Here is a 24,740-nt window from a genome sequence, read left to right as displayed (position 1 = left end):
GATATGCCAGATGAAGGGAGAGTGATGTCTAATTCTAAGCAAACTAGCATAAAATGTTCGTCCTGACTAATTTTCAAAATGTAACAATTTTGAAATTACCTTTGGGTCCTGGATTATAACGTGAACTATTTATTACCCTACTGGGCTTAGTTATTCTGAGAGATCATATTTGTTATTTTTAAATTGCTTATTTGAATTTCTGTTTGGTGACCAGTTGTCAGTAGGTTTCACAACATGTGTCACATATACAAACAATGGGAGTAAATATAACTTTGGGTGAAGGGTTGAAATGAGTGAATCAACAGCTTGTCTTACATCAGTCTTGATTTTTATTTTCATTGACTTTAACAGAAATAGAAAAACAGGAGAGGAGTAAAGTAGGGTAACACTTCATTGTCTCTTGTTTTGCACTACTGATTCAAAATTACTTCCTTGAAAATGTACCTTTGCCAAACATGCTTTATGGAGTCTTGCATGCTAATTTTCTGAGCATATTATCATAATTTTTACAAACTTGTGCAGGGGGCAGTCATGTTGCTGTACCCCCTGTGCTATATTACTGTTATATCCAAAGCATCTGATGCCATAGGTTAGCGGCAAGCAAAGTGAGTATGCTTCAAAAAAACAGCCAAGTCTGAAAATCTTAGGGAGTAGTCCTTAGTCCAGTTAAGGGGATATTCAGGGGGTCTCGCCACAGTCAGTCCAGCACAATATCCACCTCAGTACGCCACAGTCAATCAGCCACTTGCACGTGTACCTCATGCATTAACCAACTATGTAGATTACAAATCCTGGATACAATCAAACCTGCTATATCACTGCAGTCAGGACAATGATAGACAATGAGCCTTGATGGGAGGTGGGTGCATCACTGGATTACAACATGACATAGCATGGAGCAGATGATGGCACTTACCTTTGCTGTTGTTGCCCTGGGAAAAAGATGATGAGCCTCCTCTCCAACACCCTGTCCAGCAGCAAACGAAGTCCCTGTCACCAAAGTGGGCTATCAATTTGCCTCTCTTAGGCAACTTCCTTGGAATTGTGTAGTGACACACTATGATGGTGAATTACTGATTTGCAGTGCTTGGAAATGATGTACAGTTGGAATTAAAGGTGGCACTGGCAGCATAACATCAGAAAGCACTGGCATTGATGAACACATCAGCTTCTGCTGAGCATAAGGGCTGGGTTGTGAAGGTGGAAGCTTACTTAACAAAATGAGCAGTGTAAAACTGCTTGAGAAAAGTTGCCAGGGTTCACAGAAGAAACTTTTCATGAAACTTCCCAAACTATGGGAAATACATCCCTTGTCTTTCAGCAGCAAGTGATAGACAGAGCTAAGCAATCCCAAAACCGACGGATCAACTCAAAGCTCTGCAGTCCTGCAGCATCCAGTTGTCAATGGTGGTGGACAATTAAACTACTCAGTGGAGGAGGAAGGTCCACAAACATCTCCATCCTCAATGATAGAAAAGCCCAAAACATCAGTGCAAAAGATAAGGTAGAAGCATTTGCAGCAAACCTTAGCTAAGAAGTGTGAGAAGTGTACCTCAGCTTCCTCCTATGGTCCCTAACATGACATATACCAGGCTTCAGCCATTTCAATTCATTCTGCTTGATATCAAGAAATGGTTGGAGACACTGGATACTGCAAAGGGTATGGGTCCTGATAACATTCCAGCAACAGTACTGAAGACTTGTGCTCTAGAGCTTGTCTAATAAAGTTCTTTCAGTATGGTTACAACCTTGGCACCTACCTGCCAATGTGGAAAATTGGCCAGTGTGTCCTGTACATAAACGGCAGGACAAATCTAACCTGGCCAATTACCACTCATTAGTTAACTCTCAATCATGAATAACGTAATGGAAGGTCTTCAAAAGTGCTATTAAGCAGCACTAGCTCAGCAATAACCTGCCCAGTTTGGTTTCTCTACCTTATTACAGCTCTCTACCTTATTACAGCTTTGGTTCAAACATGGAGAATAGAGTTTATACCCATAGGTGAGGTGAGAGTGACAGTCCTTAGCATCAAGGCTGGATTTGATCTAGTCATACCTGGCAGGTAAGAAGATGTTTATGGTTATTGGAGGTCAATTATCTCAGCTCGAGTATATTTCTGCAGGAATTCCTCAGTGTTCTCTCCTAGGCGCAATCATTTTCAGCTGCTTCATTAATGACCTTCTGTCCATCATAAGGTCAGAGGTGGGAATGTTCAACACCATACATGACTCTTCAGATACTGAAGCAGTCCATGTTCAAATACTACAAGATCTGATAATATCCACGCTTGGGCTGAGAAGTGGCTAGTAACGTTCACGCCACACAAATGCCACACAAATGCCAGACAATGGCCATTTCCAATAAGAGACAATCTAACCATGCACCTTGATTCAAAGGTGTTATCATCACTGAATCCCCACTATCAACATCCTGGGGTTTACCACTGACCAGAAACTCACCTGGACTTGCCACATAAACAGAGTGGTCACAAGAGCGAGTCACTCAACTCCTGACTCCCCACCAGCTACAAGCCACAAGTCAGAATGTGATGGAATATTTCCCACTTGCCTGGGTGGAGCCCCAAAATCACTTAACAGCCTTGATACCATCCAGGACAAAGCAGCCTGCTTGATTGGCACCACATCCACAAGCATCCACTCCATACACCATTGATGCTTAGGAACAGCAGTGTGTACTATCTAAAAGATGCACTGCAGAAATTCACCAAATCCTTAGACAGCAGCTTTCAAATCCACAACCATACTTCAAACTATAAGGACCAAGGACAACAGATATAGGGGAGCACCACTACCTGCAAGTTCCCTCCAAGCAACTCACCATACTGACTTGGAAATATATCCTTGTTCCTTCACTGAAACTGACGATAGTTGGGCCACAGACACTACTCTAGGGAATTCCTGCAGAGAGTCCTGGAGCTGAGCTTATTGACCTCAAACAATAAATGCTGGCCAGATGCCCAGACTTCACGAGTAAATAAAATAAAACTTATGAAATGATTCATCAACCTGACTGCAATCGGCCTGTTTCACAGTTTGAATAATAATCTCATTTCATGTCTAACGAGTAAATAATTGCTTCAAGTTCTGAGGAAGGGTTACTTGACCCAAAATGGTAACTCTAATTTCTTTCCACAGATGCTGTCAGACCTGCTGAGTTTTTCCAGCAATTTCTGTTTTTGTTTCTGAAAATATCGTCTGTTGATTTATCTTTAAGAGTTTCTCTTTCACTCTGTCCGTCACTCTTTGCGGGATGCTGTGACTGTTCTGTTTTTCCTCTCCTGCTGTTCCTTTCCTCCATACTAGTACATTCACAGATTTTTTGGTTTTTACTTAGATATTTTCACAAAGGATGAAACTTCCCCTCTCTGGTGTGGCATGAGTAATGGCAAAAAAGATAGGAAAATGTGGAGAGAATAATAAAACCTGATTCTTAATGATGATTTAAAGCCAAATAAGGCAAATTCAGAAGCTTGTCATTGAGCAGTATTCGTTTTATTTCCATGCATTTACATCACATTTAAACCCTACTTACATCTCTTGCAATTCTCCTCTTGTTCACTAAGAAACCAGATTGTGCAAATTCCAAACATGTAAATCAAAGCAGGTATCTGGTAGCTTCCCAAATGCTTCTTCTGCTTCTTCAGAACAACACCCCTGTATGATCCATGCTCTCCAATCATCTGAACCCTTCATCGACCCAAGTTAGAATCAGCAAACCACCAGCTCACACATCATCATGCCTGCTCTCAGACCAACTAAAACACCATTTTGATTTTGAATTCAGAGATGCCTATGACTTTATGCTTTTGCCAGATTGCTTTACATACAGAGGCAAATGCATTTGCACAAGATGCATCATTTGGCTCTTAGTTTAGTTTTCTAGAAGAAATATGGAGATTCAATATAGGGTCATTTGCACAATTTTGAGGGAAGTGCAGGAGCAGAGGAACCTCAGGGTTTATGTGCAGGATTTTCTGAAGATGGTTAGGCAAGTTGAAACAATTGTTAAGAATTATATTGAATTGAATTTATTGTCACGTGTACCAAAGCAAAGTGAAAAGCTTTGTCCTGCGAGCAGTACAGGCAGAGTTGAGTAGAATAGATAAGTAAATAATAGGTAAACAGCAGCAAAAACAAAACCACAGGTACATGTGAATGTTAAGAGTTTGTGAGTCCATTAACAACAGTAGGGTAGAAATGGTTTTGAAACCGGCCAGTGCATGTTCAAGCTTCTGTACCTTCTCTCTGATGGTAGAGATTATGGAAAAACATTGCCAGGGTAGGATGGATCTTTGAGAATGCTGACAGCGTTTCCTTGACAGAGGGTCTGGTAGATGGATTCTATAGATGGGGGGGTTAGCCTTTGTGGTTGTCCGGGAAGAGTTCACCATGCTCTGTAACCATCTCCGATCTTGAATGGTACAGTTGCCATACCAGGTAGTGATACATCCAGACAGAATGCTCTCGATGGTGCACCTATAAAAGTTGGCAAGGGTATTTGCTGTCATGCCAAATTTCCTCAGCTGCGTGAGGAAGAAGAGACGTTGTTGGGCCTTTGTAACCAATGCGTCCACATGAAGAGTCCAAGAAAGCTTGTTGTGGGTGACCATTCCAAAGAGCTTGACACTCTCCACTTGTTCCACCTCTGTGCTGTTAATTTGTAGGGGGGCAAGAGTAACATCCTGCCGAAAGTCAATAATGAGTTCCTTGGTTTTGCTGGCATTGAGATTTAAGTTGTTCTCAGTGCAGTAATCAGTCTCGAGAGGATAATAGTGTTGAAGGTTGAACTGTAGTCAATGAGTATGATTCTTACATAGCTGTCCTTGGTGTCAAGATGTTCGAGGGAGGAGTGAAGAGCAAGTGACGTGGATCTGTTAGTTGGATAGGCAAATTGGAGAGGGTCAAGGGTAGTGGGGAGGCTGGAGTTGTTTAATGCCATGACCAGCCTTTCAAAGCACTTCATGACCACCAAAGTTGGGGCTACTGGGCGGTAGTCATTGAGACATGCTGCATGAGCCTTCTTAGGCACAGGGATGATGTTGGCCCTCTTGAAACAGACAGGGCCAGTGGCCTGCCACAGGGATAAGTTCAAGATGACTGAGAAGACCTCTGCCAGTTGATCTGTGCATGCTCTGAGTGCATGGCCTGGTACACCACCTGGTCCCATTGCTTTCCTTGGATTCACACGAAAGAAAACTGATCTGACCTATGATGCAGTGACTGTTGGGTCAGGACTTGTCAAACTCCTCCCCGCTGAAATTCTGCTCAAAGCATAGAAGGCTTGAGATGATCTGGGAGGGATGTGTCATCGTCTGTTATCTTGCATTGTCTCTTTTTAGAACCTGTGATGTCATTCAATGCTTGCCATAGTTGCCGGGTGTCTGTCTGGGTCTCTAGTTTGAATCGGGATTGGTCCTTGGCTGTCTTAATGGTTGTGCGAAGGTCATACTTGGATTCCTTATATTTGAGTGGGTCTCCTGACGCGCTTGGTTTTTAACAGGTTCTGTATGTCCTGATTCATCCAGGGTTTCCTATTGGGGAACACCCGGATTGACTTCCTTGGTATGCAGTCCTTCACACACTTGCTGATAAAGTCTGTGTTGGTAGTGGCGTACTCACCCACTGGACCTATGGACTGTTTGAACATGACCCAATCAGCCGATTCCAGACAGCATCGGAGTTAATCCTCTGCCTTCTCCGACCAGCACTGTACTTGGATCTGTGAGGGGGTCTCCTGCTTCAGCTTTTGCCTGTAAACCGGGAGAAGAAATACGGCATTGTGGTCGGAGTTCCCGAAATGAGGATGGGGGATGGAGCGGGAGGAATCTTTCACAGTGGTGTGGTAGTGGTTTAAAATGTTCGGGCCCCTGGTGGGGCAGGTAACGTTCTGGTGGTACTTGGGCAACACCTTCCTTAGATTGGCTTAGAGTCATAGAGATGTACAGCAATGAAACAGACCCTTCGGTCCAACCCGTCCATGCCGACCAGATATCCCGAACCAATCTAGTCCCACCTGCCAGCACCCGGCCCATATCCCTCCAAACCCTTCCTATTCATATACCCATCCAAATGCCTCTTAAATGTTTCAATTGTACCAGCCTCCACCACATCCTCTGGCAGCTCATTCCATACACGTACCACGTGAAAAAGTTGCACCTGAAGTCTCTTTTATATCTTTCCCCTCTCACCCTAAACCTGGTTAGCACTGCTGCCTCACAGCGCCAGAGACCCGGGTTCAATTCCTGCCTCAGGCGACTGACTGTGTGGAGTTTGCACATTCTCCCCGTGTTTGCGTGGGTTTCCTCCGGGTGCTCCGGTTTCCTCCCACAGTCCAAAAATGTGCAGGTTAGGTGTATTGGCTATGCTAAATTGCCCCTAGTGTTAGGTGAAGGGGTAAATGTAGGGGAATGGGTCTGGGTGGGTTGCACTTCAGCTGGTCAGTGTGGACTTGTTGGGCCGAAGGGCATGTTTCCACACTGTATGTAATCTAATTTAACCTAATCTATGCCCTGTAGTTCTGGACTCCCCGACCCCAAGGAAAAGACTTTGTCTATTTATCCTATCCATGCCCCTCATAATTTTGTAAACCTCTATAAGTCACCCCTCAGCCTCCGACACTCCAGGAAAAACAGCCCCATCCTGTTCAGCCTCTCCCTGTCGCTCAGATTGATTGAAGTTGCCAGTTACAATGAACAGGACCTCGGGGTGTTCTGTCTCCAGGGTGTTAGTGGTGGAGTACAGTATATCCTGAGCTTCCTCAACCTTTGTTTGTGGCGGTATGTACACAGCAGTTAGTATTGCAGCGGTAAATTCCTGTGATAGATAGAAAGGGCGGCATTTGATGATGAGGAATTCAAGGTTTGGTGTGGAATTCAAGGTTTGGGGAGCAATGGCTGTCCAGGGTTGCAACGTCTGTGCACCACAAGTTGTTGATTAAAAAGCAAACCTTTCCACCCTTTGTCTTACGTGAGGATGCTGTACGGTCCATACGATGGATAGAAAAACCATATAGGATCCTTAGCTTTATAAACAGAGGCACAGAATATAAAGGCAAGGACGTGATGTTGCACCTCTATAAATCATTGGTCAGACCACATATGGAATATTGTGTTCAGTTTTGGACACCTTATTTAAGGAAGGATGTTAAAGCACTGGGAGAATTCAAAGGAAATTTACCAGAATGATACCAGGAATGAGGGATTTTAAACACAAGGAAAGATGACAGAAATTGGCTTACTTTCTTTGGCCCAGAAAAGATTAAGCGATTACCTTATTGAGGTGTTTGAAATTATAAACAATTTTGATAGAGTAAAGAAGAATATTCTGTTTCCAATAGTTAGTATGTCAGTAACTGGGCGTCAAAATTTTAAGACTGTCAGTAAGAGATCTAGGAGTGAGATGAAGAGAAACTTCTTTACTCAGAGTTGTAGGATTTGGAATGTACTGCTGGGAGTGTGTTGGAGGTTGATTTCATATGAGGTTTCAAAAGCAGGCTGGATATATATTTGAAAGTGATGAATTTAGAAGGTAACTGAGATAGGACTGAAGAATGGAACTAGCTGGGTAGCTCTTTTGGGAGCCAGTACTGTCATGATGGACTGAATGGCTTCCTTCTGTACTGTAAAATTCTTTGATTCTATAATTTCTTAATGCTCACCCACTTTACTACTAACGTGAAGTCTGCTTGCCTCTCTGAGCACACACTCACTGACTTCAGCACTGACTTATAGATTGCCAGCTTCTCTGTGGCTCATATTATTTTCTGAGCACACACAGTCTTTAATGCTCAGTTACAGGCTGCCAGTCTCTGCCTCACATTGCTTTTTAGCACGGGGGGACAGGCAGGCAATTTGTGAATGGAGTGTACTGAACAGTTAATCCGGCAGTCAGACAGGGAGTGTCACACATATGTGACACCATTGGAGTCATAGCCACAGAGTCATAGCGATACATTCTATGGCAAATTCAGATCTGCAGTATGTGCTACCAGTTTATGTGGTAAACACACTTCTCCAAGTAAAAGGCAAGTACGAAAATCAAAGTAGAGCAATCCTCAGTGGGTTTAAAGGTGTTCATAGTCAGTCAGGTGGTATGACCAGTTAGTCAAGGGACTCATCTAATTACACTACAGGGTGTTAGTCAAGTCAGTTAGGAAGATTTTTCAATTTTAGGAAGTTGGTCCTACTAGAATCTGGGGATCATTGTTCTCACAGTCTAAGGATCAGGTCAAGTGCAAGCAGTCCAGAGATTATAGTACATAAGTGCAATAGGTTAGTCGGGATATTGAGTTATCAAGTCAGGGATGAACCATTTTTACTGCAATGAGACAAAGGAAGGGATTGAGTACATGGAAGTATTTGGTAAAGTAGTTAGTGGTGAGAGGTCCTTTGTGAATGAGTAGCAGTGCACTGGGCAAGAAGAATTAATCGTTTGGGAGAATGAGGTGGGTGGAATGCTATTCCAGTAGATATGATGCATGTAATACATGCAGTCCATGCACCTTGATAAGATGTTTGTGCGGTGGCAGAATTGGAGTGAGCGCTGGCACTGTGAGTGTGATGGTGGCACTAACCCTTCCAGATCATGTATGATCATTAATCTTTCTTCCAAACTGCTGATATTCCTTATGACTCAGGACACAGCACTGACTTGAGCTGCAATCTGTGTTCAAGTTGGCTGCGTCTGGTGGCATATATCCTATGGTAGTTGATTAAAAACAGACTGCCCTCCTCTCCATCACCCCAACTATCAAACCTCCAGGCCTCTGTCGACAAAGTAAAAACCAAGCTTTCCTTTCCACTGGGTCATGTGTTCAGCAATAATATTCAAGTACCAAAGTGAGGGGCAGTTCCTAGCTTGCAATACGTAAAGTAATGTGTAGGTGGGCTGTAAACACAAAGCCAGAGATATGGAAACTAGCGAGTCCCAGTGTGGTGAATGCTTCTGTCTCTGGTCATGCAATTTTGCAAGAAAGATGCCCAAGCGCCTGGAGATATAATAAATGAAATGAAGAATGGAAGTTTGTGTGAGGAATATTATTCTCAGTGACAGTCAACTGGGTGCCATTAATCTTACTCAACAAAGCTATTTTAACTCCACGTAGCAAACTTCTGTCCATAATTTTGAACATGAGGCCAGCACTAGAGGACACTGTTTTAAAATTAGTGTTGTCCTTTAAGGACAGAGATGAGAGGAATTTTATTTGCTTTCGGAGTGCAATATGAATTTAGATTAATGTGCCTCAGAAGGTGGTGGAAATGGGGTAATTGAATATACTTTAAGGCTGTGATAGATACTTGTTAGGCAAAGGAATCAAAGGTTAGATGGGAATGTCAAAATTGGAACACAAACAGATCAGCCATGATCACATTGAGTTGCAGAGCAGGCTTAAAGGGCCGAATGGCCTACATCTACTTGCAATTCTTAAATTCATGTATTTCTGACAGTTGATTCAAGAATAATACTGGGTCCTTATCAACATGGCACTGCTTACATACAGACTGTTGCAGACAGATGTTATTAGTATCAATCTCTTGCTTCAGAAATGATCAATGCTGCAGTGAACATGTCTATTCTCTTAATCAGTGAATATCTCATTACCTTCCCTCACTTTTCTATGCCCTTTCTCAGGTTCAAAAGCCTTATCACAAGTCACCATCTTCCATTATGGATCACTGACTTACAGTCTCTCAGGTAAGGATTGCAGGATAAAATGCTGACCAGTTTAATCTTTCTGCCAGAATGGTGCAGGGACCATTCAATGCCTTGCACTTTAGCTAGGAATGGTAAACTTCAATGAAGAGAAAGCAAATTTTAAAGAGAGACAAAACTAGTTTGAAAGAAAAAATGTACATTGCTTAAGAAAATTGACTTAAGTATTTCCACTTGATATCATTTATTTGAAGCCTTTATGTTTCAAACCACACCCATTAGTTCAGTTATAAACAATTTCTTCTCAAAATGTAATGGCCAAATTCCAATCAAGCTTTGTGCACAGACAGGATATGGTCTAATGTAGTTACTTGTGGCAAAGATATGGATCATGGTATGAATCCTGGAAAATTTTTAAAGGACTCAATAACATCAGGAGATAGAGAGAATTGATTTTTCTTTTTTAAAATGTTGTGGGTTGTTTCATCAGTTTTTGCCATCGCTGTTAAACTATGAGCAGAGTTTTCAGAGCGTATTTTTGGTTGATGATTGGCCTGAAGCCTCCTAAGTGAGGTCGAATCTCTTATTAAAAATATTTTACTTTTCAACTTATTAGTTATAGAGCATCAACCAGGCAGAGAAAGCCTTAAGGAAGTGTTGCTTAATTGTAATGACATTTGGTTAACAAAGCATGTTAAGGTATGTGTTTTACTGAGTGCATTCCTCTCTTGTAATATTTCAATTTTCATGCTGGTGTTACAAATAAAGCTATGCAATCAGAATGAATGTAGCCATTCATTCTGATAGCAGCACAGCATAACACACTGTGCTGATTAGGAAATAAATCAATGGCTATACTGGATAAGACTACGAAATTGTCAATAAAATGCTTTGCCATAATAGAAAAGAGTGAAATAGATGCTAGGTTCCATTAGCAGATGAATAGGGTACAAGCTCATAAATTATAGAGATTGTACTGATACTGGAATTGTATAAGATATTGGGAGGTCTAATAGAGAGTGCAGAATGTAGTTTTGATTTTGAGATTTTACGTAATGTATTGTTGGCTATGCTAAGCTAAGAAGTAATTAATAAAGATGATTGTGGATATCAAGTATTTGTGAGGAGTTATTTCAAATGGGACAATATGAGATGATCAAATTGAAATTCTCAAGAAAATTGAAAAAGTTGATCAAAACAAATTGTTTAATATGGTGAACGGTCTGATTGAAAGGTGTCAAACTAAAACGTAAGAAATTAAGAATGGGAGCATAAGGAATTCACTAAAGATTATGACATTTCTGCACTGTTACCAGGAAATGTTATTGAAAGGGATAAGAGAAATGTGTTCAAGAAACATTTGTAAGTGTTTCCAGACAGAAAATGACTAGAGAGATATGATGAGGAGAGTAGGTAGGGTTGATTTACAATGATGTTAATTCACAGTGGTTGACATGCAAGGCCTAATGGTTTCTCCCCCTATTACTGAAAATTATAATGTACTTATGTAAATATAGCTAAATTGAATAATTATCTGTTGCTATAGCAACAGACCAGGCTTGTCAGAGAAGGTTGTGCATTTGGTAGCATAATAATGCACATCTAGTTATGTCTGTGACCAGGGTACGCATTCCTTCGAATTGTTTTTCTTGGCTTTTTGGAGCATGGTTAAAATTGGGAGGAAGTGCACTTTAATAGCAATTGTTAGTCATGACTTAATACTAACTTCAAAAACCTTGGCGTAGCAATTGATGATTATCTATACATGAATTCCACATTGAAGTGGCAGAGTTGCAGCTGATGAAACTGAGAGACAATTCTCCTGGATAAAATAGTTATTCCCACGGTGGCTTTGGGTGATGGTATTCTTGCTGATATTTTTACATAAAAGGTTGAAAAGGAGCAATAATATACATCAGGAATTTCTCCAGAAAACTGTGAAGCAGACCTCATCTCTGAAATATTGTAGAAAATGACTCTAAAATGAAACAGACCATCAAATAGTTCCATACTATCCTTTCAGATCTATTGGCATCCATCAGAAAAAGGGAAAGGATGTTTTCAATTCAAGTCCCTCACGTATATCTTTTGGAACGGTTCCTTCAAATATAAATCATGGCTAAATATTTTACATTTATTTTCTGGATTTTGTTAGAAATAAATAACTAAAGAAAATAATTAAGAAATACACAATTTATGAAGAACAATTTGTTTTCCATTGTAATGCACTCAGTAAAGCACATATCTTAACATGCTGTGTTAACCCAATGTCATTACATTTAAGCAACACTTCCTTATGGCTTTCTCTGCCTGGTTGATGCTCGATAACTAATAAGCTGAAAAGTAAAATATTTTTAATAAGAGATTCGACCTCACTTAGGAGGCTTTAGGCCAATCATCAGCCAATAATATGCTCTGAGAACTTTGTTCATAATTTAACAGCGATGGCAAAAACTGATGAAACAACCCACAACATTTTAAAAAAGAAAAACCAATTCTCTCCATCACCTGATGCCAATGAGTACTTGAAAATTTTCCAGGGTTCATACCAGGATCCATATCTTTGCCACAAGTAACTACATTAGACCATACCCTGTCTGCGTACAAAGCTTCATTGGAATTTGGCCATTACGATAAATTGTTTATAATTAAACTAATGGGTGTGGTTGGAAATATTACCTCTCTGCCCCTTCAGGTGAAAACATAAAGGAACTGAGCTAAAGCTTCCATTTTGTGACTTGTGTCTGATCGACTACAAAAATGCAAAGCATTGCTGTTGCTTCAAATGGAAAAAAAAAGCTTTGCATCATAATGAGCATTTCTTGCTGTTAAATTATCCAAGATTTACTAAAGAGAGAAACAAAATCAGAAGTTGCTGGAAAAAGCTCAGCAGGTCTGGCAGCATCTGTGGAGAGAAAGCAGAGTTAATATTACCAGTAATCCTTCTTCAGGCATTGGACCTGAAGTGTTAACCCTGCTTTCTTCCCACAGATGCTGTCAGACCCTCAGAGGCTTTCCAGCAATTTCTGAATCTGTTTCTGATTTCCAGCATCTGTGGTTCTTTGGTTTTCTGTTTATTAAACAGAGAGTGGCCCTGACCACAGGCTTTAAAGTGCCATCCAGACTGGTGGCCACTAATAGGATTGCAATAGGCACTAGACCAGGAGCAGTGCTGGACGCCTCGAGTAAATGTAAGTGGGGCAGGCTCACAGGGACAAATCAGGCTGACCCTGTTGAAAGAGGTGGGTGGGATGTGCACTGTGTAGATAGCTGCCCAGAAATTATTTCGTGCCTGAATGGTTAGCTTTCAAAATTCTATAGATTCAAGAACAGTTACTATGGATTGGAGTGCAGCTAATGTAACCCCACTACTAAAAAGGAGATAGAAAGAAAACAGGGAATTATAGACTGGTTAGCCTGATGTTGATAGTAGGCAAAATGCTGCAGTCCATTATAAATTATTTAAAAGCACAGCACTTGGAAAACAGTGATTGAATCAGACAGAGTCAGCACAGGTTTACAAAAAGGGATATCATGTTTGACAATTCTACAGGAGTTTTTTTGAGGATGTAACTAGTGGAGTAAATAATGGGGAGCTAGTGGATGTGGTTTACAGGGTGTTTCAGAAGGCTTTTGATCAGGTTCCACATAAAAGATCTGCATGTAAAATTAAAATGCATGGGATTGAGGGTTGTGTCCTGATATGGACAGAGAACCGCTTGGCAGATATGAAGAAAGCAGAGGGAATAAATGGGTCTTTTTCTAAGTGGCAGACAGTGACCAGTGGGGTACCTTTGGGATCAGCACTTGAACCCCAGTTATTCACAATATATATCAATGGTTTAGATGAGGGAACCAAATTTAATATTTCCAAGTTTGCAGACAACACAAAGATGGGTGGGATGGTGAACCATGAGGAGGATGCAGGGATGTTTCAGTCTGATTTGGACAAGTTGAGTGAGTGGGCAGGTGCACTGCAGATGAAGTATAATGTAGATAAATGTGATGATGTCCACTTTGTTAGTAAAAATAGAAGCAGATTATTATCTGAATGGTCTTGAATTGGAAAAACTGAGGTGTGATGAGGTCTGGGTGTTCTTGCACAGCAGTTGCTGAAAGTAAGAATGTAGGTGGAGCAAAACGTAAAGGAGGCAAAGGTATGTTGGCCTTGATAGCAAAAGGAATTGAGTACAGAAGTAGGGATATCTTGCTGCAATGTATAGAGACATGGTGAGACCACATGTTGTAGTGTATTGTGTGTAGTTTTCATCTCCTTATCATAAGACCATAAGATAATAAGACATAGGAGTGGAAGTAAGGCCATTCAGCCCATCAAGTCCATTCCATCATTCAATTGTGGCTGATGCGCATTTCAATGCCACTTACCCGCACGCTCCACTTAATTCCTTCCAAGATTAAGAATTTATCAATCTCTGCCTTAAAGACATTCAATATCCCGGCCTCCACTGCGTTCCTTGACAATGAATTCCACTGGCCCACTACTCTCTGGCTGAAGAAATGTCTCTTATTTCTGTTTTAAATTGGTCCCTCTAATTCCAGGGCTATGCCCACAGGTCCTAGTATCCCCGCCTGATGGAAACAAATTCCCAGCGTCCACCCTTTCTAAGCCATGCATTATCTTGTAGGTTTCCATTAGATCTCCCCTCAACCTTCTAAATTCTAATGAATACAATCCCAGGATCCTCAGCCATTCATCATATGTTAGGCCTACCATTCCAGAGATCATCTGTGTGAATCTCCAGTGGACACGCTCCAGTGCCAGTATGTCCTTCCTGAGGTGTGGGACCCAAAACTGGATACAGTATTCTAAATGGGAGCTAACTAGAGCTTTATAAAGTCTCAGTAGCACATCGCTGCTTTCACATTCCAATCCTCTTGAGATAAATGACAACATTACATTTGCTTTCTTAACGACGGACTCAACCTGCAAGTCAACCTTTAGAGAATCCTGGACTAGCACTCTCAGATCCCTTTGTACTTATCTAAGGAAGGATATTCTGGCTATGGAGCGAGTGTAATGAAGACTTACCAGACTGATCCCTGGGATGGCAGGACTGATGTGTGAACAGAAACTGGGTCAGTTAGGACTATATGCACTGGAGCTTTGAAGAATGAGGGAGGACCTCATGGAAAGCTTTAAAATTCTAACAGGACTAGACAGGGTGAAAACAGGATGATTGGAGTATCCAAATGAATGAACAGGAGTTCTGTGCAAATTACTTTCCTATGTATCTTAAAAATGGGAGGGAAGTCCAACCTAACTACACAGCTCTATAATTGCAGTACCATTAAAATTGGATACCGCTGACATATTTTATTATGGTGAGTGCCACAAGGATTGATGCTGGGTCCTCTACTTTTTGGTATTTACATAAATTATTTGGAGCTGCACTCATCCACGCAAACGGGGAATATTCCATCAAACTCCTGAATTGTACCTTATTGTTGATGGACAGACACTGGGGAGTCAGAAGGTTGGTAGACTCTGACTGCTGTTGTACTCACAGTATTTATATAGTTAGTCCAGTTGAGTTTCTGATCAATGGTTACCCCAAGGATGTTGATAATGAGGAATTCAGTTATGGTGACTCAATTGATTTTCAAGGGTTGATAGTCAAAATCACCTCTAATTGGAGTCAGTTATTAACTGGCATTTGCATGGTGTAAATGTTGCTCAACACTTTTCTGACCAAACATGGATATTGTTCAGGGCTTGCTGCATTTGAAAATAGGCTGCTTCGGTATTTGAGGAGTTGCGAATGGTGCAGAACATTTGCAGTCAATGGTGAGCATTCTCATTTCTGACCTTACGATGGAGAGAAGGTAGTTAAGATAGTTAATGAAACCTCTGAAGATGGTTTAACCTAGAACACTAGTCTGACAAGTGGAGAATTCTTGTGGTGCAGCGGTAGTGTCCCTCACTTTGGATCAGGAGACCTAAGTTCAAATCACACCGATTGCAGAGGAGTGTAGTAACATCTCTGAACACATTGATTAGGGAAATATCTGAGAAACACCTGCAGAGATGTCCTGAAGCTTAGACAACTGTTCTCCAATAAACACATTCATCTTCCATTGGGCCATGTATGACTCCAACAGCAGTTTTCCCTCTGATTCCCATTGACTTCAGTTTTGCTAGGGCTACTTGATTCTAGATTAGATTGGTGCTGGAAAAGCACAGCAGTTCAGGCAGCATCCGAGGAGCAGGAAAATCGATGTTTCGGGCAAAAGTTCTTCATCAGGAATACAGGCAGAGTGCCTCTTCATCAGGAATTCCTGATGAAGGGCTTTTGCCCGAAACGTCAATTTTCCTGCTCCTCAGATGCTGCCTGAACTGCTGTGCTTTTCCAGCACCACTCTAATCTCGAATCTGGTTTCCAGCATCTGCAGTTCTTGTTTTTACCTAGGGCTCTTTGATGCCACATTCAGTCAAATACGGCTTTGATGTCAAGGGCAGTCATACTCATCTTACTTCTGGAATTCAGTTTTTTTAAATCTGTGTTTGAACCAAGGTTATAATGAGGTCAGGAGCTGAATGGCCCTGGTGGAACCCAAACTGGACATCATTGAGCAGGTTATTGCTCAGCAGATGCTGCTTGTGATGACACCTTTCATCACTTTACTGATGATCGAGAGTAGCCTGATGGGATGGTAAGTGGACATGTTAGATTTCTCCTGTTTCTTGTGTACAAAATATTCCTAGACAACTTCCCATATTGTTGTATAAATGCCAGAGTTATATTTCTCACCCAGTGTACATTCTGTGTATGCCTTCATGCTCAATGCTTCCTCCAAGTGTTATTCAATATGGAGGACCACTCATTCATCAGTTGAGAGAGGATGGTAAATGGTAATCAGCAGGAAATGTCCTTGCTCATGTTTGACCTTGTGCCATGAGACTTCATGTTGTCCAGAGTCAATGTTGAGGACTCCCAGGGAAACTCCCTCCTGACTGTATACCACTGTGCTATCATCTCTGCTGGGTCAGTCCTGCTGGTGGGACAGGGCATATCCAGGGGTGGTGGTGGTGATGTCTGGGATATTGTCTGTAAAATATGATTCTGCAAGTACAACTATGCCAGGCTATTGCTTGACTACTCTGTGAGGACTGCAGATGCTGAAAAGTCAACGAGTCGAAAAGTGTGGTTCTGGACAAGCGCAGCAAGTTAGGCAGCATCCGAGGAGGCATAAGCCCTTCATCAGGAAGTCTGTGAGTCAGCACTCCCAATTTTAGCACCATGCCCTCATGAACACTTCACAGGGTTGAAGGACTGTTATTGCTGTTCTTGTTTCTTGTGCCTGGATTGATTTGTGTGAACCATCCAATTTAATTTCTTTTTGAGACATTCTACTGATTGATATAACTGAGTGATTTTCTGGGAGAAAGTGAGGACTGCAGATGCTGGAGATTAGAGTCGAGAGTGTAGTGCTGGAAAAGCACAGCAGTTCAGGCAGCATCCAAGGAGCAGGAGAATCGATATTTTGGGCATAAGCCTTTCATCAGGAATAAGGGTCATCATTCCTAATGAAGGACTAATGCCCAACACGTCGATTCTCCTGCTTCTTGGATACTGCCTGACCTGCTGTGCTTTTCCAGCACCACACTCTCTACTCTGAGTGACTTCTTAGGCCACTTCAGAAAGCTATTAAGAATAAAACCATTGCTGTGGGTCTGGAGTCACATGTTGGCCAGATCAGGAAAGAACTCCAGTTTTTTCCCTAAAGAATATTAGTGAACTGGACAATATTTTCCAACAATGGTTTCATGGCCATCAATAGACTCTTAATTCCAGATTCTTATTGAATTCAAATTGCATCATCTGCCATAGTGGGATTCAGACCTGGGCCCAGAGACATTGGGTCTCTGGATGAATATTCCTGATGAAGGGCTTACACCCCGAAATGTTGACTCTCCTGCTCCTCGGAAGTAAGGCCATTCAGCCCATCAAGTCCATTCCATCATTCAATTGTGGCTGATGGGCATTTCAATGCCACTTACCCGCACGCTCCCCTTAATTCCTTGCAAGATTAAGAATTTATCAATCTCTGTCTTAAAGACATTCAATATCCCGGCCTCCACTGCGTTCCTTGACAATGAATTCCACTGGCCCACTACTCTCTGGCTGAAGAAATGTCTCTTATTTCTGTTTTAAATTGGCCCCCTCTAATTCCAGGGCTATGCCTGATGGAAACAAATTCCCAGCGTCCACCCTTTCTAAACCATGCATTATCTTGTAGGTTTCCATTAGATCTCCCCTCAACCTTCTAAATTCTAATGAATACAATCCCAGGACCCTCAGCCATTCATCATATGTTAGGCCTACCATTCCAGAGATCATCTGTGTGAATCTCCAGTGGACACGCTCCAGTGCCAGTATGTCCTTCCTGAGGTGTGGGACCCAAAACTGGATACAGTATTCTAAATGGGAGCTAACTAGAGCTTTATAAAGTCTCAGTAGCACATCGCTGCTTTTACATTCCAACCCTCTTGAGATAAATGACAACATTACATTTGCTTTCTTAACGATGGACTCAACCTGCAAGTCAACCTTTAGAGAATCCTGGACTAGCACTCTCAGATCCCTTTGTACTTATCTAAGGAAGGATATTCTGGCTATGGAGCGAGTGTAATGAAGACTTACCAGACTGATCCCTGGGATGGCAGGACTGATGTGTGAACAGAAACTGGGTCAGTTAGGACTATATGCACTGGAGCTTTGAAGAATGAGGGAGGACCTCATGGAAAGCTTTAAAATTCTAACAGGACTAGACAGGGTGAAAACAGGATGATTGGAGTATCCAGACCAGGATTCACAGTCTAAGGATAAATGGATATATTTCTTCACCCAGAGAGTGGTGGGCCTGTGGAATCCACTGCCACAGAAAGCAATTGAGACCAAAACACTGAATGATTTCAAGAAGAAGTTAGATATAATTCTTAGGACTAGAAGGTCAAAGGGCATGGGGAGAAAATGTGAACTGGAGGATCAGTATCAATCATACTGAATGATGCAACAGGGCTGAATAGGCTACTCTTGCTCCTATTCCTATGTTTTTACTGAACAGGAGAGACCGGATTCACTACTTCCATGACCCCACATCTAGGCACCAGGGATGTATCTCACCAGTCACATGACATAGCAATCTTGCCAACCTCAGCAATAGTAAATGACCAGCAGTAATGGGAAAATCCTTTTGGTTTGCTATTAATTGGTCAGTTAATGGCCTCAATTAATCCAAGGCTGTGATACCCATCACTTGTTCCACCAATGGTACAATACTTGCGGAAGCAGGCAAACAGTGGGCACAGCACCTTGGAGCATTCCACTTGATTCTATTACCCCATAAAACATGCCAATGCCACTCAAAATTTTAGCCATTATACACATTGGCCCACAATTTCCTGACAGGCTCTTCATGCAAGTAATCACTGCTTGTCAGAAAAATTAAATCAAGGAATCAGACTTGATATTTCCTTTACATATAATAAATAAAATGTATAGCAGTAATATGAGACACCGGCAATCATTATTTTAGGCACAGTATGCTATTTGAACTATTGTAACTTAAGTGTCATAAAGTGAGTGATTCATTTTATGAAACATCTGTAAAAATTGGCTTACATACTACAACTGTCCTCCTCATAAAATAGGCAAGAGGAGTAATATCTATAAGGTATCTCCCAAATACTTTATTGAAAAGGCCACCTAAACCCCAGAAAAATTGTTGTGTTGACACCTCGTTAACAGGAATTTTGTGGCTGAATGAACAGGAGTTCTGTGCAAATTACTTTCCTATGTATCTTAAAAATGGGAGGGAAGTCCAACCTAACTACACAGCTCTATAATTGCAGTACCATTAAAATTGGATACCGTTGACATATTTTATTATGGTGAGTGCCACAAGGATTGATGCTGGGTCCTCTACTTTTTGGTATTTACATAAATTATTTGGATGCGAGCATAAGAGGTACAGTTAGTAAGTTTGCAGATGACACCAAAACTGGAGGTGTAGTGGACTGTAAAGAGGGTTACCTTAGATTACAACAGGATCTTGATCAGATGGACCAATGGGCTGAGAAGTGGCAGATGGAGTTTAATTCAGATAAATGCGAAGTGCTGCATTTTGGGAAAGTAAATCTTAGCAGGACTTATACACTTAATGGTAAGGTCCTAGGAAATGTTGCTGAACAAAGAGACCTTGGAGTGCAGGTTCATAGCTCCTTGAAAGTGGAGTTGCAGGTAGATAGAATAGTGAAGAAGGCATTTGGTATGCCTTCCTTCACTGGTCAGAGTATTGAGTACAGGAGTTGGTAGGTTGTGTTGCGGCTGTACAGGACATTGTTTATGTTATTGTTGGAATATTGTGGGCAATTCTAGTCTCCTTCCTATCAGAAAGATGTTGTGAAACTTGAAAGGGTTCAGAAAAGATTTACAAGGATGTTGCCAGGGTTGGAGGATTTGAGCTATGTGGAGAGGCTGAGCAGGCTGGGGCTGTTTTCCCTGCAGCATCGGAGGCTGAAGGGTGACCTGAGGGAGGTTTACAAAATTATATGGATAGGGTAAATAGGCAAAGTCTTTTCCCTGGGGTCAGGGAGTCCAGAACTAAAGGGCATAGGTTTAGGGTGAGAGGGGAAAGATATAAAAGAGATCTAAGGGGCAAATATTTCACACAGAGGGTGGTACGTGTAAGGAATGAACTGCCAGAGGAAGTGGTGGAGGCTGGTACAATTGCAACATTTAAGAGGCATTTGGATGGGTATATGAATAGGAAGGGTTTGGAGGAATATGGGCCGGGTGCTGGCAGGTGGGACTAGATTGGTTCGGGATATCTGGTCGGCATGGACGGGTTGGACCGAAGGGTCTGTTTCCATGCTGTTCACCTCTATGACACTATGACTATGACTCTATGACCTGATGGTTTCTGAAACGATGAAATTTTAGAAATGTCCAATCAATTAAGAAGGCTATTCAAGGATACAAAAATATAAGATCAGATATTCTGGCAACTTTCTTAAGTAACTTTGCTAAGCGTGTGGGATGGGAACAGAAATCTTGAGGTAGAATAGATGATTGGATCAATAAAAGTAATGGTTGAATTGACTTTTTATAATCTGTGTAAGAACCAGAATGAAAGCAGAAGATGTAAAAGTGTGAAAATAATTTATTTGTAAGGTACCAAAAGTGAGCTATAATTTCTTTTTTTAGAAATCAAAAATCAATATATTATAGAAAATAACTATGACACTTGCAGAATATGTACTCACATTAATGCTTTCTGATATATTATTAAACACTTGAGCAGGAAGTTTCAAGATATGGCATCATTGAGGAGATTCAATATTAATATCTGGAGGACTAGTATGACTCGGATGATGCTCCCTCCAAGGCTGAGCAACTGAATGGGGTATGAAGATATTGTAGCTCTCGGGTGAGGTCTCAAGTGTCCCACAGTCTTAATGATCCGAGGATTAGTGGTAAGAGTTGCAAGTATAGGAGGTCCTATGGTATATAAGTATTGATAGAATAGGAAAGGAGGTACAAGTGAGTTACTTCGGACAGTTGTCATCCAGCCTGCTTTCCTCTTTCCCTTTCGCAAGGACCACTCTACACTACTTGTGATTCTACAATGCCATCCACTTTAAAATCAGATATTGACCTATCACCTTAATTGTCAAAATTCTGCATCTATGGATTAAGTACAATAAAAAATTAAAACTATCCTTTCTCTTTCTCTCACATCAACAAAACAGAATTAATGGTGATCATAGCCATTTAACTTGGGATTGGGGTAGTAATAGTGTTCCTACTTCTGAGCTTATAATAAATTTTCATAATATATTAATATATTAATGTATTGCAGATATTAATAGACAGCACCTGGTTCCTTGCAGATAGAAAGAACATGAACACACACAATCTTCACCTGTTTGAACTCAACAGAATTGGAGAAAGACACTGCCTGGCTTATATCTCAGCAAAATATTCTGAGCAACCAGAGGCAACCTGTCTGGCTTGAAATTTAAACAAAGCCTAAACCATGATCTTATACCAATATCTGTGAAAATCCATTAATTATAAACCAACTTCTCATAAGGTCAATAGTTTCAGAAATTGAGGACTTGTGAATAAACTGAAATATTATCCATTCTCAAAATCTATTAATTAAAATGACAAACTCATTATCTTCTACTTCCAGTAAATTAACATGTCTTTTCTCCAATGATTTCCTGGTGTTTTTTTTTTATTCACTCATGGGATGTTGCTGCCCAGTTTTATTGTACATCCCTAGTTGCTTATATGAAGATAGCGGTGAGTGGCCTTCTTGGACCACTAAGGTCCATTTGGTGTAGATGCACCCACAATGCTATTTGAGAAGGAATTACAGGACTCTGACCCAGTGACACTGAAGGCATGATATATTTCCATAGCAGAATAGTGAGTGCAGGTGGTGTTGTTCTCATCTGTCTGCTGTCCTTTATCTTTGAGTGGCCATGGGTTTGGAAGATGCTGCTTAAAGAGTTTTGGTGCATCTTGTAGATGGCGCACCCTTTGCTACTGAGCTTTTGTGATGGAGAGAATGGATTTTTATGTATGTGGTGCTGATCAAGCAAGCTGCTTTGTCTCGGATGTGCAAATATTCACAAGTATTGTTGGAGCTGCACTCATCCACGCAAACGGGGAATATTCCATCAAACTCCTGAATTGTACCTTATTGTTGATGGACAGACACTGGGGAGTCAGAAGGTTGGTAGACTCTGACTGCTGTTGTACTCACAGTATTTATATAGTTAGTCCAGTTGAGTTTCTGATTAATGGTAACCCCAAGGATGTTGATAATGAGGAATTCAGTTATAGTGTCTCAATTGATTTTCAAGGGTTGATAGTCAAAATCACCTCTAATTGGAGTCAGTTATTAACTGGCATTTGCATGGTGTAAATGTTGCTCAACACTTTTCTGACCAAACATGGATATTGTTCAGGGCTTGCTGCATTTGAAAATAGGCTGCTTCGGTATTTGAGGAGTTGCGAATGGTGCAGAACATTTGCAGCCAATGGTGAGCATTCTCATTTCTGACCTTACGATGGAGAGAAGGTAGTTAAGATAGTTAATGAAACCTCTGAAGATGGTTTAACCTAGAACACTAGTCTGACAAATGGAGAATTCTTGTGGTGCAGTGGTAGTGTACCTCACTCTGAATCAGGAGACCTAAGTTCAAATCACACCGATTGCAGAGGAGTATAGTAACATCTCTGAACACATTGATTAGGGAAATATCTGAGAAACACCTGCAGAGATGTCCTGAAGCTTAGACAACTGTTCTCCAATAACTACATTCATCTTCCATTGGGCCATGTATGACTCCAAAGAGCAGTTTTCCCTCTGATTCCCATTGACTTCAGTTTTGCTAGGGCTACTTGATTCTAGATTAGATTGGTGCTGGAAAAGCACAGCAGTTCAGGCAGCATCCGAGGAGCAGGAAAATCGATGTTTCGGGCAAAAGTTCTTCATCAGGAATACAGGCAGAGTGCCTCTTCATCAGGAATTCCTGATGAAGGGCTTTTGCCCGAAACGTCAATTTTCCTGCTCCTCAGATGCTGCCTGAACTGCTGTGCTTTTCCAGCACCACTCTAATCTCGAATCTGGTTTCCAGCATCTGCAGTCCTTGTTTTTACCTAGGGCTCTTTGATGCCACATTCAGTCAAATACGGCTTTGATGTCAAGGGCAGTCATTCTCATCTTACTTCTGGAATTGAGTTTTTTTTAATCTGTGTTTGAACCAAGGTTATAATGAGGTCAGGAGCTGAATGGCCCTGGTGGAACCCAAACTGGACATCATTGAGCAGGTTATTGCTCAGCAGGTGCTGCTTGTGATGACACCTTTCATCCAAGAGTAGCCTGATGGGATGGTAAGTGGACACGTTAGATTTCTCCTGTTTCTTGTGTACAAAATATTCCTAGACAACTTCCCATATTGTTGTATAAATGCCAGAGTTATATTTCTCACCCAGTGTACATTCTGTGTATGCCTTCATGCTCAATGCTTCCTCCAAGTGTTATTCAATATGGAGGACCACTCATTCATCAGTTGAGAGAGGATGGTAAATGGTAATCAGCAGGAAATGTCCTTGCTCATGTTTGACCTTGTGCCATGAGACTTCATGTTGTCCAGAGTCAATGTTGAGGACTCCCAGGGAAACTCCCTCCTGACTGTATACCACTGTGCTATCATCTCTGCTGGGTCAGTCCTGCTGGTGGGACAGGGCATATCCAGGGGTGGTGGTGGTGATGTCTGGGATATTGTCTGTAAAATATGATTCTGCAAGTACAACTATGCCAGGCTATTGCTTGACTACTCTGTGAGGACTGCAGATGCTGAAAAGTCAACGAGTCGAAAAGTGTGGTTCTGGACAAGCGCAGCAAGTTAGGCAGCATCCGAGGAGGCATAAGCCCTTCATCAGGAAGTCTGTGAGTCAGCACTCCCAATTTTAGCACCATGCCCTCATGAACACTTCACAGGGTTGAAGGACTGTTATTGCTGTTCTTGTTTCTTGTGCCTGGATTGATTTGTGTGAACCATCCAATTTAATTTCTTTTTGAGACATTCTACTGATTGATATAACTGAGTGATTTTCTGGGAGAAAGTGAGGACTGCAGATGCTGGAGATTAGAGTCGAGAGTGTGGTGCTGGAAAAGCACAGCAGTTCAGGCAGCATCCAAGGAGCAGGAGAATCGATATTTTGGGCATAAGCCTTTCATCAGGAATAAGGGTCATCATTCCTAATGAAGGACTAATGCCCAACACGTCGATTCTCCTGCTTCTTGGATACTGCCTGACCTGCTGTGCTTTTCCAGCACCAAACTCTCGACTCTGAGTGACTTTCTAGGCCACTTCAGAAAGCTATTAAGAATAAAACAATTGCTGTGGGTCTGGAGTCACATGTGGGCCAGATCAGGAAAGAACTCCAGTTTTCTTCCCTAAAGAATATTAGTGAACTGGACAATATTTTCCAACAATGGTTTCATGGCCATCAATAGACTCTT

The 24,740-nt window shown here is 41.5% G+C and overlaps 1 protein-coding gene and 1 long non-coding RNA gene across 6 annotated transcripts in view; one reads left to right on the top strand and one right to left on the bottom strand.

Annotated features, from left to right (window-relative positions):
• The window catches only part of dlg3 (discs, large homolog 3 (Drosophila)), a 546,829-nt gene that overhangs the window by 329,155 nt on the left and 192,934 nt on the right, over positions 1–24,740 (bottom strand). The gene's annotated exons all lie outside the window — the stretch shown is intronic.
• The window catches only part of LOC148148791 (uncharacterized), a 42,821-nt gene that overhangs the window by 239 nt on the left and 17,842 nt on the right, over positions 1–24,740 (top strand). Inside the window, exon 2 of the long non-coding RNA XR_015758654.1 lies at positions 9,654–9,716. This is a non-coding gene — a long non-coding RNA (uncharacterized LOC148148791). The remainder of the gene's footprint in view (positions 1–9,653; positions 9,717–24,740) is intronic.

This window comes from Chiloscyllium plagiosum, unplaced genomic scaffold (assembly GCF_037043375.1).
Source record: "Chiloscyllium plagiosum isolate Xiang-an unplaced genomic scaffold, Cpla_swu_hap1 HiC_scaffold_11, whole genome shotgun sequence".
Lineage (NCBI taxonomy): Eukaryota > Metazoa > Chordata > Chondrichthyes > Orectolobiformes > Hemiscylliidae > Chiloscyllium > Chiloscyllium plagiosum.
This window is presented reverse-complemented; position numbering and strand designations above follow the sequence as displayed.